Genomic DNA, 14,499 nt, shown 5'->3' with positions numbered 1-14,499 from the left:
ACAGTCTACTACTGATAAATAATACTTAAACGGACACATATCCATCTTAGTAGCTTGAGACAGGGAACTGTGGAATGGATTCAAGAGCCTTGTTCTCAGAGTCAACTGGCGGAATGACTCCACCTAACACAATGGAGCTTCCACCATCTCCTGCTCCCCCTTGTTGTTTAGTCGTTTAGTCGTGCCCAACTCTTCATGACCCCATGGACCAGAGCACGCTAGAGACTCCTGTCTTCCACTGCCTCCCGCAGTTTAGTCAAACTCATGTTTGTAGCTTCAAGAACACTGTCCAACCATCTCGTCCTCTGTCGTCCCCTTCTTCTTGTGCCCTCAATCTTTCCCAGCATCAGGGTCTTTTCCAGGGAGTCTTCTCTTCTCATGAGGTGGCCAAAGTATTGGAGCCTCAGCTCCAGGATCTGTCCTTCCAGTGAGCACTCGGGGCTGATTTCCTTAAGAATGGAGAGGTTTGATTTTCTTGCAGTCCATGGGACTCTCAAGAGTCTCCTCCAGCACCATAATTCAAAAGCATCAATTCTTCGGCGATCAGCCTTCTTTATGGTCCAGCTCTCACTTCCATACATCACAACTGGGAAAGCCATAGCTTTAACTATACAGACCTTTGTTGGCAAGGTGATGTCTCTGCTTTTTAAGATGCTGTCTAGGTTCTTCATTGCTTTTCTCCCAAGAAGCAGATGTCTTATAATTTCATGGCTGCTGTCACCATCTGCAGTGTTCATGGAGCCCAAGAAGGTAAAATCTCTCACTGCCTCCATTTCTTCCCCTTCTATTTTCCAGGATGGGACCAGTGGCCATGATCTTGGTTTTTTTGATATTCAGCTTCAAACCATATTTTGCGCTCTCCTCTTTCACCCTCATTAAAAGGTTCTTTAATTCCTCCTCACTTTCTGCCATCAATGTTGTGTCATCTGCATATCTGAGGTTGTTGATATTTCTTCCAGCAATCTTAATTCCGGTTTGGGATTCATCCAGCCCAGCCTTTTGCATGATGAATTCTGCATGTAAGTTAAATAAGCAGGCAGACAATATACACCCTTGTCGTACTCCTTTCCCAATTTTGAACCAATCAGTTGTTCCATATCCAGTTCTAACTGTAGCTTCTTGTCCCACATAGAGATTTTTCAGGAGACAGATGAGGTGATCAGGCACTCCCATTTCTTTAAGAACTTGCCATAGTTTGCTGTGGTCGACACAGTCAAAGGCTTTTGCATAGTCAATGAAGCAGAAGTAGATGTTTTTCTGGAACTCTCTAGCTTTCTCCATAATCCAGCGCATGTTTGCAATTTGGTCTCTGGTTCCTCTGCCCCTTCGAAATCCAGCTTGCACTTCTGGGAGTTCTCGGTCCACATACTGCTTAAGCCTGCCTTGTAGAATTTTAAGCATAACCTTGCTAGCGTGTGAAATGAGTGCAATTGTGTGATAGTTGGACCATTCTTTGGCATCTCTTGCCCCCCCTTACCTCTCTCAAATTTGTTCATGAGGGTTGGAAGAACCCCCAGAAAGGTGGGGAGGAGGAGGAGGAGAGGCAAGATTATTTCATTGGGCTGGCAGGAATATTGTGCTGACAGGACAATCTCCTTGCAATTGTAGGTGTTCACTAAAAATGTCTTAGGTGTTTACCTAAAAATGAAATGTGGGAATTGGCTCTCCCAGAGGCAAAATAAAGTATTTATTTGCAAAACACATATTTAATTTAAGGAACATACTACCGGGGCTTCCTCTCATTGGGCTTTTAGAGATCAGGAAACATGGGCAGCTAAGAAATACATTTATTTATTATAATTTTATCCTACCTTTCCTCCAAGGAGCTCAAGGTGGCATATATGGATGTCCTTCAGCCTGTTTTATCTTCATAACAACCCTGTGAGGTACGTTAGGCTGAGAGACAGTGGACAGTTCAAGGTCGCCCAGTGAGTTTCTTGGCTGAGTGGAGACTAGAACCTCAGTTCCCCCAGTCGTAGTCCAACACTCTAATCACTACACCACACTAGATCCCACAGACTACCATAGACTGCATTGTATAACATGAAAGTAAGCTAAATCTCACACCTACCAAAATTTGAAAGCAATTCTAAAGAAATCCAAAAGTATATAAGGCAGAGAAACAGATGCCTCTTTTGTGGCAGAAGACAACTTTCTAGAAAGTGGAGGACAGGTTTCAGCACAGCACTAATCTGCATGGAAAAATTCATGACATACTGAAAGCTTCTTGCAGCTGTTCCCATTTGGTTCAGACCCCCAAACTGAAAACATAAGTTGGGGAGGGGAAACCCTGAAACACACTGATGTCCAAGAACTGATGAATGGGATACAAACTGTGTGGATGGATTTCTTCTGCACAGTCCTCAGAAGCACGACCTGTATCTAAGAGCTCTTGACAAGCTGTGCCATCCTTAGGGAGCGATTCTCAGGCAATCTTACACGGAAATCAAAGTAATCTTTGAATCTTTCCTGTTGGAAATCATCATGATATCGTTAAGCCCCAGCTGTGAACATAGCAACATACAAGCTGCAGAACATAATCCCCTGCTTGAAAGATGCTGCATTTTCATTTCACACAAGCAACCCCAGAGACGCAGGTAAAGGTAATACTAGTTTATATAGTTTACATTGTCCTTTTGTGTGTCTCCCCCTACCCCAGTCAAGGAATCATTTATGTTGCTCTCTTTAAGTCAATGTAGACTAGACTCTACTTCAAGTTCTAGCTGTTTTGCAAAGGAAAAATGGGGCATATGGCATCATGGTGACATCAGGAGGTGGTCCAAAGTGGTCCAATGGAGGTGTAGGACTATAGGATCCAGCCCATTGGGCTGAAAAGATTCCCCATCCCTGCAGTAGAGATAGCCCTCCTGGTGGCCCGGGGGCCTGTTCTAGTTGCCAAAGCTTAGGCAGTAACAGTGGGAAAGAAAAGGAGGAGTAAGCACCTGACTCTAACAAGCAGGAGTAAGTTCATACTTGGATGACCCCCCCCCCATTCCATGCCAACCCCATTTATTTTTCTTGGTGGCACTGTTGTGCCTGTAAGTCCTGCAGCATGGCCCCATATCTAATAACTCTTGTCCTTACTATTAGGCACGTTAGACACTTTCCCCCTAAGCTAAGGGGCAAACGAGATGTGATGCTAAATGCATACCGTATTGGCCCGAAAATAAGACGCACCTGCAAATAAGCCACACCTTTAAAACGGGGGGGGGGGGCAGTCGGCGCTTGGTGCCCCACTCCCCAAGCAGGCGCCGGTGCTCAGTTTTGAGTGTGCTGTGCGCCCTCCTCGTCACACTAACACCTCCAGGCAATCCCAGCACTCCCTCTCCAAAGCGGTGCCAGGAGAGGCTTGGGAGACCCCTGGGCTGCTTCCTGGGGGGGGGGGGAGCCGTAAGGTCACGAATGTAAGCTGCACTTTAACTTTTCACGGCCCAGTTTTTTTAGGAAAAGTGAAAAGTGTGGCTTATATTCAGGCCAATACGGTAATTAGGGAGCATATAGGCTTTTAAAAATAATCATTAGCAAGTGATAAGGTGCTGGATTTTCATCAGAACTGCAGCTTGCAGGGAGGGGATGTTAACCTATCATTTCCCAGCTACAGTCCCAGTGAGAATACCTCTTTCATTGTGCTCCGTGGTCCTGATGAGAATCTTGCCCCCAAGGCTTGCTAATAATTGTTAACCACTGAAATTGATCAGGTTTCTAATGCCACCTTTAGTGCCACATCTAACTCAAGAGCTCTTTGAACCTGTATATACTAGTGTGAGCAGAACAAAGGATTTCTGTTGGTTTTCATATGCACATCTCCTGCTCACTCCCATGAATGAGCAAAGGCACAAATAAATGGGAGTGAACAGCTGATGCTCAAGGAGGAGATGCTCTGCCAAGGCCTTTGGCAAGGGAGGGGGAAGGAGGAGCATGAAAGCCTGACCACGGTTTATGAAGCCAGGAAAGATAATCCAAACTGACTCAATGTGTAGTGTCATCCTCTAATTCAGTTGCGGGTGATTTGTGCAGATTAACATTTCATCACAATAGGTTTGTAGCTTTCCCTGCAAGTAGATCTACTGATTATTGGCATTTATGGTCCTGCTCTCTTAAGGCCTCATTAATACTCCTTGAAAGACAAGTAAAAATAAAATTTTGGGTGCCCTGTTTTTGACCATTAGTGATCCACTAGCAGAGCTGCAAAAATAATGCTGGACTCCAACTTACATAGGTTGACATGATTAGTATTCATTCCACTTTGCAGTCAGAATGATGAGGATTTTCCTAAGCCTTAGTCCATGACCTCTATTTAATTCTGTCTGAGAAACCATCATGCTTCTTCTGTAGAAGACAGCTAAAGCCCTGCCTCCAACCCAAGAAGGCAGGTGAGGTATCTTGGCACTCAGGAGAGGATAAAAAAAACAACAGCCTGCAAGACAGTCTCTCTCTCCCCCCCCCCCCGCCCCCCGCTAAAGCCTTGGCCCAAGCAAGCCAAGGAATGTATTGTGCATTTAAATGAAATTCATTTTGCTGTCACATTAGTTCCACTCAAGGATTTTATATTCAGCAGAGAGGACTGGGAGGCACACAGTTTCCACAACAAGTTTTCACGTGAACCCAGGGACAATGTTTAACTCACATGGGGCAGGAGTGGATTGAAAAAAAATCACCTCTGGTTGAAGTGGGGGCAGAAACAGAATCTTCCCGCTAAAATCAGAAAGGTGAAACTGACTTCATCTAGCTTAGAGATGAATGACTGTTAACTGATTCACATGTTATGTAAATATGTGGAGGCTTGAAATGGGATCACTCCAATTGTCCCTGATCATGTTTATATGGATTCTAATTATACAGGCAGTTCTAACTTCTGAGTTCTGTCCTTTAAGACTAGACTTAAGGTTTGTTCACACATTACAATGAACACAGGCAGAAGCCATTCTACACATGTACAAATGTGAGAGAGTGCACACTTGTTGACTTATGGCACTCAGCTATTTGTATACACAACTACACAGACTGTATACCCATTGAGCATTGCATGTGAGCACACATTAGTGGCCTTTTCAAAATTACATTCACTGTTTGGGAGCTGCTTTTCTGTGAGTGGCTCCCCAAATCATTTTTACTGATTTTCCAAATTATTACTAAATTAGCCACATTAAAGCAAATTTAACACATTCCCCCCCCAAAAAAATAGGTTTCCTGCACTCCATTCTTGATGAGTCCAAATGTTTTTCTTGTTGCCACATTATTTCTTATTCACATTCCATTCCTTATAATTAACCTTATACTAAACCACTGAGCCTCATGGGCTTGCCAATCAGAAGGTCGGTGGTTTGAATCCCCGTGATGGGGTGAGCTCCTGTTGCTCTGTCCCAGCTCCTGCCAACCTAGCAGTTCGAAAGCACACCAGTGCAAGGAGATAAATAGGTACCACTGCGGTGGGAAGGTAAACGTAAATGGCGTTTCTGTGCGCTCTGCCTTCCATCATGGTGTTCCGTTGTGCCAGTAGCAGTTCAGTCATGCTAGCCACATGACCCAAAAAGCTGTCTGTAGACAAACGCCGGTTCCCTTGGCCTGAAAGTGAGATGAGCACCACAACCCCATAGTCACCTTGGCTGGACTTAACCATTCAGGGGTCCTTTACCTTTTTACCTTCACCTTATATTACAATAGCTTTTTGTTGTTTTTAAACTTGTTTTCCTTAACCATCAGCCATCCACTTGCCAATTTGCATGTGAGTGGGATAACTTTTAACTTGCCCAACCACATGAGTGAGGGCCAATAGTCTGGATCTTTCCCAGGGAAATCACACTAAAGAGGAATGACAATTTCAGGATAGGGATTAAGAACACAGAAAAAAGTCTTATTCAACTCCATCCTTCCCAGTGTGAACACTAGTGGAAGTTTTTGCTGTTGCCCAACTTCTCTTCTCTTCTCTCCTTTCCCCCAACCCCCACCCCTGTGCCCATGCAGCAAAGCAAACACTGGAATGTGTTGCTTCTGCTTAGAACAGCTAATTTTTCAATTTACATACATAAACATACATAAATAACCTGCCAAAACTAATTACCTCTCTTCAAACCCTAAATATATTCTTCCACCCTTCCCCACTCAACTCTGTCTTGGTTTAATTATTTTTGCATCAGTTGTCATTATAGAAGCTAGTTTGGACTAAAAGAGGATAATCAGAAGTGTCTTGCTGATTTAATTTGATTAATTAAGACGGTTGCTTTTGTCTAGGTATACCCATGCAGAAATGGAGGGTCTGTTCATATTTTCATATTGGTGGTTTCTGAACAATGAAGAGGTGGTTGAGATCGAATATCAATCAGGCAATCAATCAAGAAAGTGCCAAATAAAGGATTTCCAAAATTACCAACTGGAATTACAAATTATTCTTTGAAATAGTAGGTACTGGCTTGGGTCTGTTCATACCTCAGATGCAGAACCTGTGGCTCTTCAAGTACTGTTCACCTGTACTCATCCCTATCCTTGATAGCAGGTTATTGTTAGGCACATAAGCAAATCTTTAATTGTCAGAACTTGGGCGGAAATGGCACTGGGCAGCATCTAATCATGAGTGGACTGCTCAGGGGTCTTGAGGAAGAGACCAGCTCCTGTCACAAACTTGCATGCCCTCCAACATGTGGAGTCCCAAAACTGGGACACACACCTGCCCATTTATTCTCCTATGTGAGCCATGAAGGATCATGGAACACAAAAGATGGGCATGTGTTCTCATGGCACTCCAAAATTTGTGTTTTGGGGCACCGTGCAAGATCATGCCCTCCCCAAGTGTTTATTTCAGGGTGAGATCACGGCACAAAATCACGTAAGATCATGGCACCCAAAATGGCCACCATGCTCTTGTGGGGGAAAAAATGGGATGTCTCATTTTTCCAGGGGTATTAGCGGGTGCACCAGGTCTGTTGCTGTTTATCTCAGATTGCCAGCGGGATTGCAGGTTCATGGTCTGCATCATCCTGGTTCCTGATTATGCTTGTTAACTCCCCTGGGATTCCCCAGTGGATTATCTGGGATGGTATATTTAGCTTCAGATGGAAAGTCCTATTGGCCAACAGATTCTTACCCCAACACCACATGAACCCTGCTTACTTCACTTTGGTCAACAAAGAAGTGGCCTGTTTCAACCCACATTCTTATTTCATCCACCCTGGCCTGAGGATGCCGCCTACTGTACCAGACTTGCAATCAGTGCTTTTTTGTGAGGCGGTGTGTGCTAGTATGCCATACCACCACATCTCCGCCCGCCTCCCACAGCATTACGAATTCACGTGACCCTTTTACGAATGGCAAAGTGCCTTCCAGGAATGTGTCTGACATAGGAGCAAACTCCTAGGAGCCATGGGGGCTTTGGCCCCCACAATAAAATATTTGAGGGGGCGGGGCTCCCCCAAAGTTGATGGGCATTCCCATTCAAATGGTGTGTGTCTACTGCGCCATGTGCGGCAGGGCTTACCTGGGCCTCCACAATATTTTATTCAAGTTGGCACCCTGGTGCCTGACGATCGTAAAAAGGTTGCGCCAGAATGGAGGAGCTTTGGTGTGATCCTTTTACAATCATCTGGCAAGTTTCTAGAAGGCATGTTGCCAGTTGTAAAAGTGTCTTGCTAGAGAGTGTCCGGGAGGCTGTGGCTACTGCTGTGGGAAGCAGCAGAGGAGGAGGTGACAGGGAATGGTGTGAGGGGGTGGGAGCGAGTGGGTGTGCAGGCAAGCTGTGGCCGTATGGTAGTGGGGAAGGGGTGTGAGCAGGCAAATGACAGTGGGATGGTGGTGGTTGGATGCAGGGGGCATGGTGCATACTGGCTCCTTTATTCCTAGAAATAAAGCCCTGCTTACAATCCACTTTTGCTCAGAAGTCTACATGGGAGATTTCCAATAAAGTGCTGTGCATGATTTTGCAGCTTTATACAATTGCTTTAAAAGGTCTCCATGCAGGAGCTCAAGGCCATTACATTCAAAATGATGAAGCATATATTTAGTTACCTGCAGTCTAATGTGGAGAAATTCCTAGTATTTGCCCTCTGTAAGATCTGCCTATCCGTAAAAAGGAACTTATCTTACACATTTGTTTTCAGACTGAAAGAAAGCTGTGGTGTATATTAACAGTGCTCTCTAGATGATTATTTATCTATTGGAAGTATAAATTCATTATGTGTGCACTGAGCTTGGGTTTAGCTCTTTAATTTATCATAGGACTGTTTTATTTGCTATGTATCCTCAAAAACTCCATCAACTGGAGCTCTCATCACCTTTAACTTGTATTCCACACACTTCCTCTGGTGCTTCTTGATATTTATTCTTTATGTGGTTTGTATTTGAACAGTGCTGATTTTATGTGTGTTTGAGGGCTTTTTGTTTTTGAAGAAAAACAACAAGCTTGTCAGCTTCCCTCCTTTTTTTACAATGCAGATTTATTTTGACTCTCCTGTGTACATGAACCATAACTAACTTATTCTTCATCTATACAAGGCAAGTCAACACATCAATAACCCTTCTTGGATCTTCTGGTATCTCACAGAGACAGAACTGATCAATTCCGATTGCACACATAAACAATAATGATCTTAAAGTCATAAATATTTAAAGTAGACATTTCTTTATCTAATACTCTTCTGGTAAAAAGATGGGGGAGCATTAAACATTTAATGTGTTCTTCAGTGACGTATAACTTTCACTGTTGTGACATGTTTATATTGTTATTAAAGCCTCACAACTTCCCTGAGCAAAAAGAAAGGTTCCGAAGCAATGTTTCTGGATTTGGCTTCCTTTGGAGGAAGGGTTACTAGAGATGTAAGGTGTTTCTGTAATATTTGGGTTTATCTAAAGTAGGAATATAGATTCATTTTCAGCCAGCGACCGGGGTCTGACTACAGACAGGTGGGTGGGGCTACTCACCAGCCAATCACCTGAAGTCACTATGACAGCAGGTGACCCATATTTCCTTTGTAGCATGACTTTTGTTCAAGCCACACTGCAAAGGAAGATCCAAGTGGAGGGTCTGCAGGCATTTCAAACCCAGCTTTCTGTAGTAGTTGACTGTGCTATGGAGATCTCTAGGATTTAGAATCCTGATCTTTAATTTAGTAGGGTCTCTTCCCAACACAAAGGGACAGGGACACAAGAGGGCAAGGCCAGCAGCATGATCCTGAAATGCCTAAGGATTTACACATTCTCAGATCCCAGCGGTGCTGAGCATATCTGAGTGGGGCAGTGGGAAGAAGAGCAATACATCACCAACATGGTGCTGTTCAGATGCTGTGGGAATAGAACTCTTACAATCTCTGAGCATTGCAGCTGGTTGCAGCTGAGGCAAGTGTTAGGATCGTCCTACTCACATGTAGGCATGTTCTCTCCCTCCTGGTCAGTTGGTCGGGAGCTTTAAAAGCTCTCTCCAGCCCAAACATCAGCCAAACTCCAGCCCAAAGCTTTAAAAGCTTTCTCCAGCCCAAACATCACAGCGACTGATACCAAAAGGCATCAGCACACTTAAGGATCCTGTAGAGTATTAGTAGTGTGCGTAACAAACTCAGTAGCACAGCATTTTGGCTAATTTACTTTTATTTACATATAATACACTCGGAGTATTCTGACTCAGCTCCTTCCTCTTTCTCATCATACAGCAAAGAGTAAGAACAAAGGACAATAGTCCCACTTTTCAAAAAGGGGAAAAGAGAGGACCCAAATAATTATCGCCCAGTCAGTCTGACATCAATACCAGGGAAGATTCTGGAGCAGATCATTAAGCAAACAGTCTGTGAGCACCTAGAAAGGAATGCTGTGATCACCAATAGTCAGCATGGATTTCTGAAAAATAAGTCATGTCAGACTAACCTGATCTCGTTTTTTGACAGAATTACAAGCCTGGTAGATGAAGGGAACGCAGTGGATGTAGCCTACCTTGATTTCAGCAAGGCATTTGACAAGGTGCCCCATGATATTCTTGTAAAGAAGCTGGTAAAATGCGGACTTGACTATGCTACCACTCAGTGGATTTGTAACTGGCTGACTGACCAAACCCAAAGGGTGCTCATCAATGGTTCCTCTTCATCCTGGAGAAGAGTGACTAGTGGGGTGCCACAGGGTTCTGTCTTGGGCCCGGTCTTATTCAACATCTTTATCAACGACTTGGATGATGGACTCAAGGGCATCCTGATCAAATTTGCAGATGACACCAAACTGGGAGGGGTGGCTAACACCCCAGAGGACAGGATCACACTTCAAAACGACCTTGACAGATTAGAGAACTGGGCCAAAACAAACAAGATGAATTTTAACAGGGAGAAATGTAAAGTATTGCACTTGGGCAAAAAAAATGAGAGGCACAAATACAAGATGGGTGACACCTGGCTTGAGAGCAGTACATGTGAAAAGGATCTAGGAGTCTTGGTTGACCACAAACTTGACATGAGCCAACAGTGTGACGCGGCAGCTAAAAAAGCCAATGCAATTCTGGGCTGCATCAATAGGAGTATTGCATCTAGATCAAGGGAAGTAATAGTGCCGCTGTATTCTGCTCTGGTCAGACCCCACCTGGAGTACTGTGTCCAGTTCTGGGCACCACAGTTCAAGAAGGACACAGACAAACTGGAACGTGTCCAGAGGAGGGCAACCAAAATGGTCAAAGGCCCGGAAACGATGCCTTATGAAGAACGGCTAAGGGAGCTGGGCATGTTTAGCCTGGAGAAGAGGAGGTTAAAGGGTGATATGATAGCCATGTTCAAATATATAAAAGGATGTCACATAGAGGAGGGAGAAAGGTTGTTTTCTGCTGCTCCAGAGAAGCGGACACGGAGCAATGGTTCCAAACTACAAGAAAGAAGATTCCACCTAAACATTAGGAAGAACTTCCTGACAGTAAGAGCTGTTCGACAGTGGAATTTGCTGCCAAGGAGTGTAGTGGAGTCTCCTTCTTTGGAGGTCTTTAAGCAGAGGCTTGACAACCATATGTCAGGAGTGCTCTGATGGTTTTCTTGCTTGGCAGGGGGTTGGACTCGATGGCCCTTGTGGTCTCTTCCAACTCTATGATTCTATGATTCTATGATTCACAGAACACAGTAATACCAAAACATCCTGTCTCCGTCACTTCCCACTCTGTGGAATGAAAACATACACCATCATGTGTTAGAAAATAAGCCCATGACTGCAAACATGGAGCAGGAATCCTATCTGAGTGGGGCAGTAGGAAGAAGAGCAATACATCACCAACATGGTGCTGTTCAGATGCTGTGGGAATAGAACTCTTACAATCTCTGACCATTGGCCATGCTTGTTGCAGCTGAAGCAAGTAGCAGCCCAAAAGTTTCTGGAGAGGAGTACCAGATTGGCTATCCGTGATCTACATCAGTGTTCTTCCATTTGGGGTATGCATGTGTTGTTGGGCTACAAAACCCATCATCCTCTGCCAACTTAGACAACTAAGGTCAGGGAGGATGGGAGTTGTAGTCCAACATTATCTGAGGACCCAAGGTCAAAGAACACAGGTCTACATCAAAAGGGACTTGGTTCTCACTCAAACTCGGTAGGTGATGCTCAGATGTAATCTGTTTTATAGCCCTCAGTCCATCTTCCCTATTTTGAAATTGGAGAGGACACTGATGTGTCCAGAGCATAGGTATGGGGCTTTAGGATATTTACTAAAGGCAAAGGCAAAGCTATGGGCTGAATCTTGTGTAAATACTGTTGTTGTCTCTATGTACTACATTTACATAAATGCTGTTAAAATGCCCCGCATTCCCATATTATATGGTTGCTGGAGACCCATGGAACAGCAGATTGCCTGTGATCATAACAATCAACTCAGATGTGAAAGCTCCTTGTTATGCATAGCAGAAAGGTAGTAGCTGTTGCTGGTGTCAGCAGAAGCAGGTTGACAGACACTAGAAGTGCTGAAGGTCAATGGAAAATGGAATTGTGGACCAGAGTGCCAGAAAAGATAAAACCAGAAACAAACGAGGTATATCGGAGCTGAGAGAAGTTACGGCTTCTCTTATTAAATGTGCAGAATCGCTGCTTCTCTGCATTCCAACACTAGTGATTTCTATTCAAAGCTGTGTCTGTTGCCTTTAAGTGCCTGAGTAAAGGGAGGTGATGGAGGCCTCTGAGTTTGCAATTCAAGGGCTGAAATGGTCTTTTGTCATGCATGTCCAGCGAAGAAGAATGAGATGAAGAAAGATCAATCGCCACTCACATGCGCAATGTGTTGGGAGGGAGGGGAGGGATTCAGCAACAGTCACAAAATGGCTATTTCAAGAAATTTGCTGTGGTTTCAAGGACTTTCATTATTCTAATAGACCTCATTTCTACACACAAACACAAAAACAGCAAATGCAAGCTATTGTTCAGTGTTTATAGAGTGCTGAATGCTGATACGTGAAACCTCAAGTGTTTAAAGAAGGGTCACATTAACATCATGCATTTTAAGTGCTATGATGCCACTCTAAACATTCATGATTCGCCTAAAAGAATACTGGGAGCTGCTGTTTGTTAAAAGTGCTGAAAGTTGTTAGTAGAGCCCCTATTTCCCTTGCAGAGCTAGAATTCTCAAAGTGGTTTAACCATCAACCCCTCTTCAAAGAGACCTCTGAGAATCGTAGCTGTGAGGGGAAAAGGGGCTTCCTGACATCTCTCAGCACCTTTAGCAAACTGCAGCTCCCAGAATTTTTGGGGAGAAGTCATGAATATTTAAAATGGTATCATAGTGTTTTAAATATATGGTATAAATGTATACCTTCCAACATGTTGAGACTGAAAACTGGGACCTGCGTCTTCCCAGGTGCACGCCTGCGCAAGTTACATGAGATGCATGAGAGCATGGAACCCAAAAATGTGTGTTTTGGGCTCCCCAATCTTGTGCATTTTTTTGGTGCTGTGCTGAGAGCACTGCCCAAACATGGGGTGTCCCTTATTAATGAGGGCAATGGTGAATGTAGCTTTGGTGTGCCCCTTTTATTGTGTAAATTGCATCCTGGTAAATAGTTTGTGTTTGAGGTGATGTGAGCCTTTGAGGGCTGAGCAATTATGACCTCCCAAAATGTCCAGATTAGTGGGTGGCAAAATGAGGGCAGGGACTGGGGACACAGTTCAGCAAATATTCTTGGAGGAAGAGCAGTATTCCTCAATAGTGTCGCTTATCATCAACAAGCAAGCAGAGGTTTATCTCCAGCCTTAGCACTCTCTATGTGACAGAAGAAACATCTTCCTCAGACAAGGCATTGTTAATTTACATACTGCATTGTGAATTTACAAGGTTCACTGCCATGGTTCACAAACAGTGGTGATGGTCACCGTCTTAGATGGCATAAAGAATTAGACCAATTCATGGAGGAACTGGATACCTATGGTTCTGTGCACAAGCTGACCTGTCTAGGGTTACAGGCTGGTCTATTTCTCTGGCTAAGCAAGGGCTCCCAGGTACTGCAATGGCGGCACCCACTCAGGCTGCCCACTTACTCTCCCCAAGGAAACCTACAAAAGCCAGGAAGCATCCAATGAGGTAAACAAAAAGAGAGAGAGATGTTTTTCAGAGATTGTAGCTTATTAACATATAAACCCAATACATTTAGTCTTGAATGAGCCTTCTTCAGGGTCTTGTTTCTTTACAAGCTGCTCAAAAACCACCTGTTTTTAAGATCTTACAGGACAGAGCTAATTTTTGAACAGCATATAAAGAAGCTGGTCAGACACACGCTTGAAGAAGGCTCTTTTGAGATGACATGTATTGGGATGACATGTATAACTGTCATTCTTTCCAGAAGCATTGACTCTCTCAAATAGGAAGTTCTATAATAGCTTCCTGTTCAGGCTGAGGTTTCTCCTGGGCATCTTCCAGGCTCTGTCCTCAGCTTGTTGCTCCTGCCTGACAACTTGCTGGATTGAGAAATACTCATGAGGGATAGTGAAACATCTAGAAACCAGCCTGATGCTCCTCCACTTGTCACCTAATTAAAAGAAGAAGAATCTGCTGAACAGCTAAAGGCATGTGAATCCCTAAACTTGAGGTGGTTTTCTTGGTCTTATTTGGACTTATTGTGAAATTCCTCAGGTGTTTCTGCCGCAAGCGGCACTCACAAGCTCACTTCACACCTGGCTTTGTGTGAAATTTCACTGGCAACTCTAATCAAGCCTGGGACCTGTGGCTGACTGCAAATGGTGCAAACGGTGAAATGCTGCAACATCAAGTGGACTGGAAGGACACATATCCCACAGCCAATTCCCTTCTCCTTTGTCAAATAAAAGTCCTCTGTCATATTATTAAACAATTCATAATTCCACAGGGCTTGTCAGACTTCCAAGGTTGGACCTCTGCAACTGCCCGAGAATTATAACAGCCCTGTGATATTCTCACTACATTTCACAAGAGGTCTGATGTGTCTGAAACCTGACAGCTGTCAGGGTCTTATTGCACCAAGCAGGACAGATCATTAATAACTGCAGCTTTATTATTCTACCTCCTTCTCTCCAGGCTCATATTGCCTTTCATCTTTT

This window comes from Podarcis erhardii (assembly GCF_964252035.2).
Source record: "Podarcis erhardii genome assembly, chromosome: 1".
NCBI classification, from domain to species: Eukaryota; Metazoa; Chordata; class Lepidosauria; order Squamata; family Lacertidae; genus Podarcis; species Podarcis erhardii.
Note: the sequence above shows the minus strand (reverse complement) of the source record.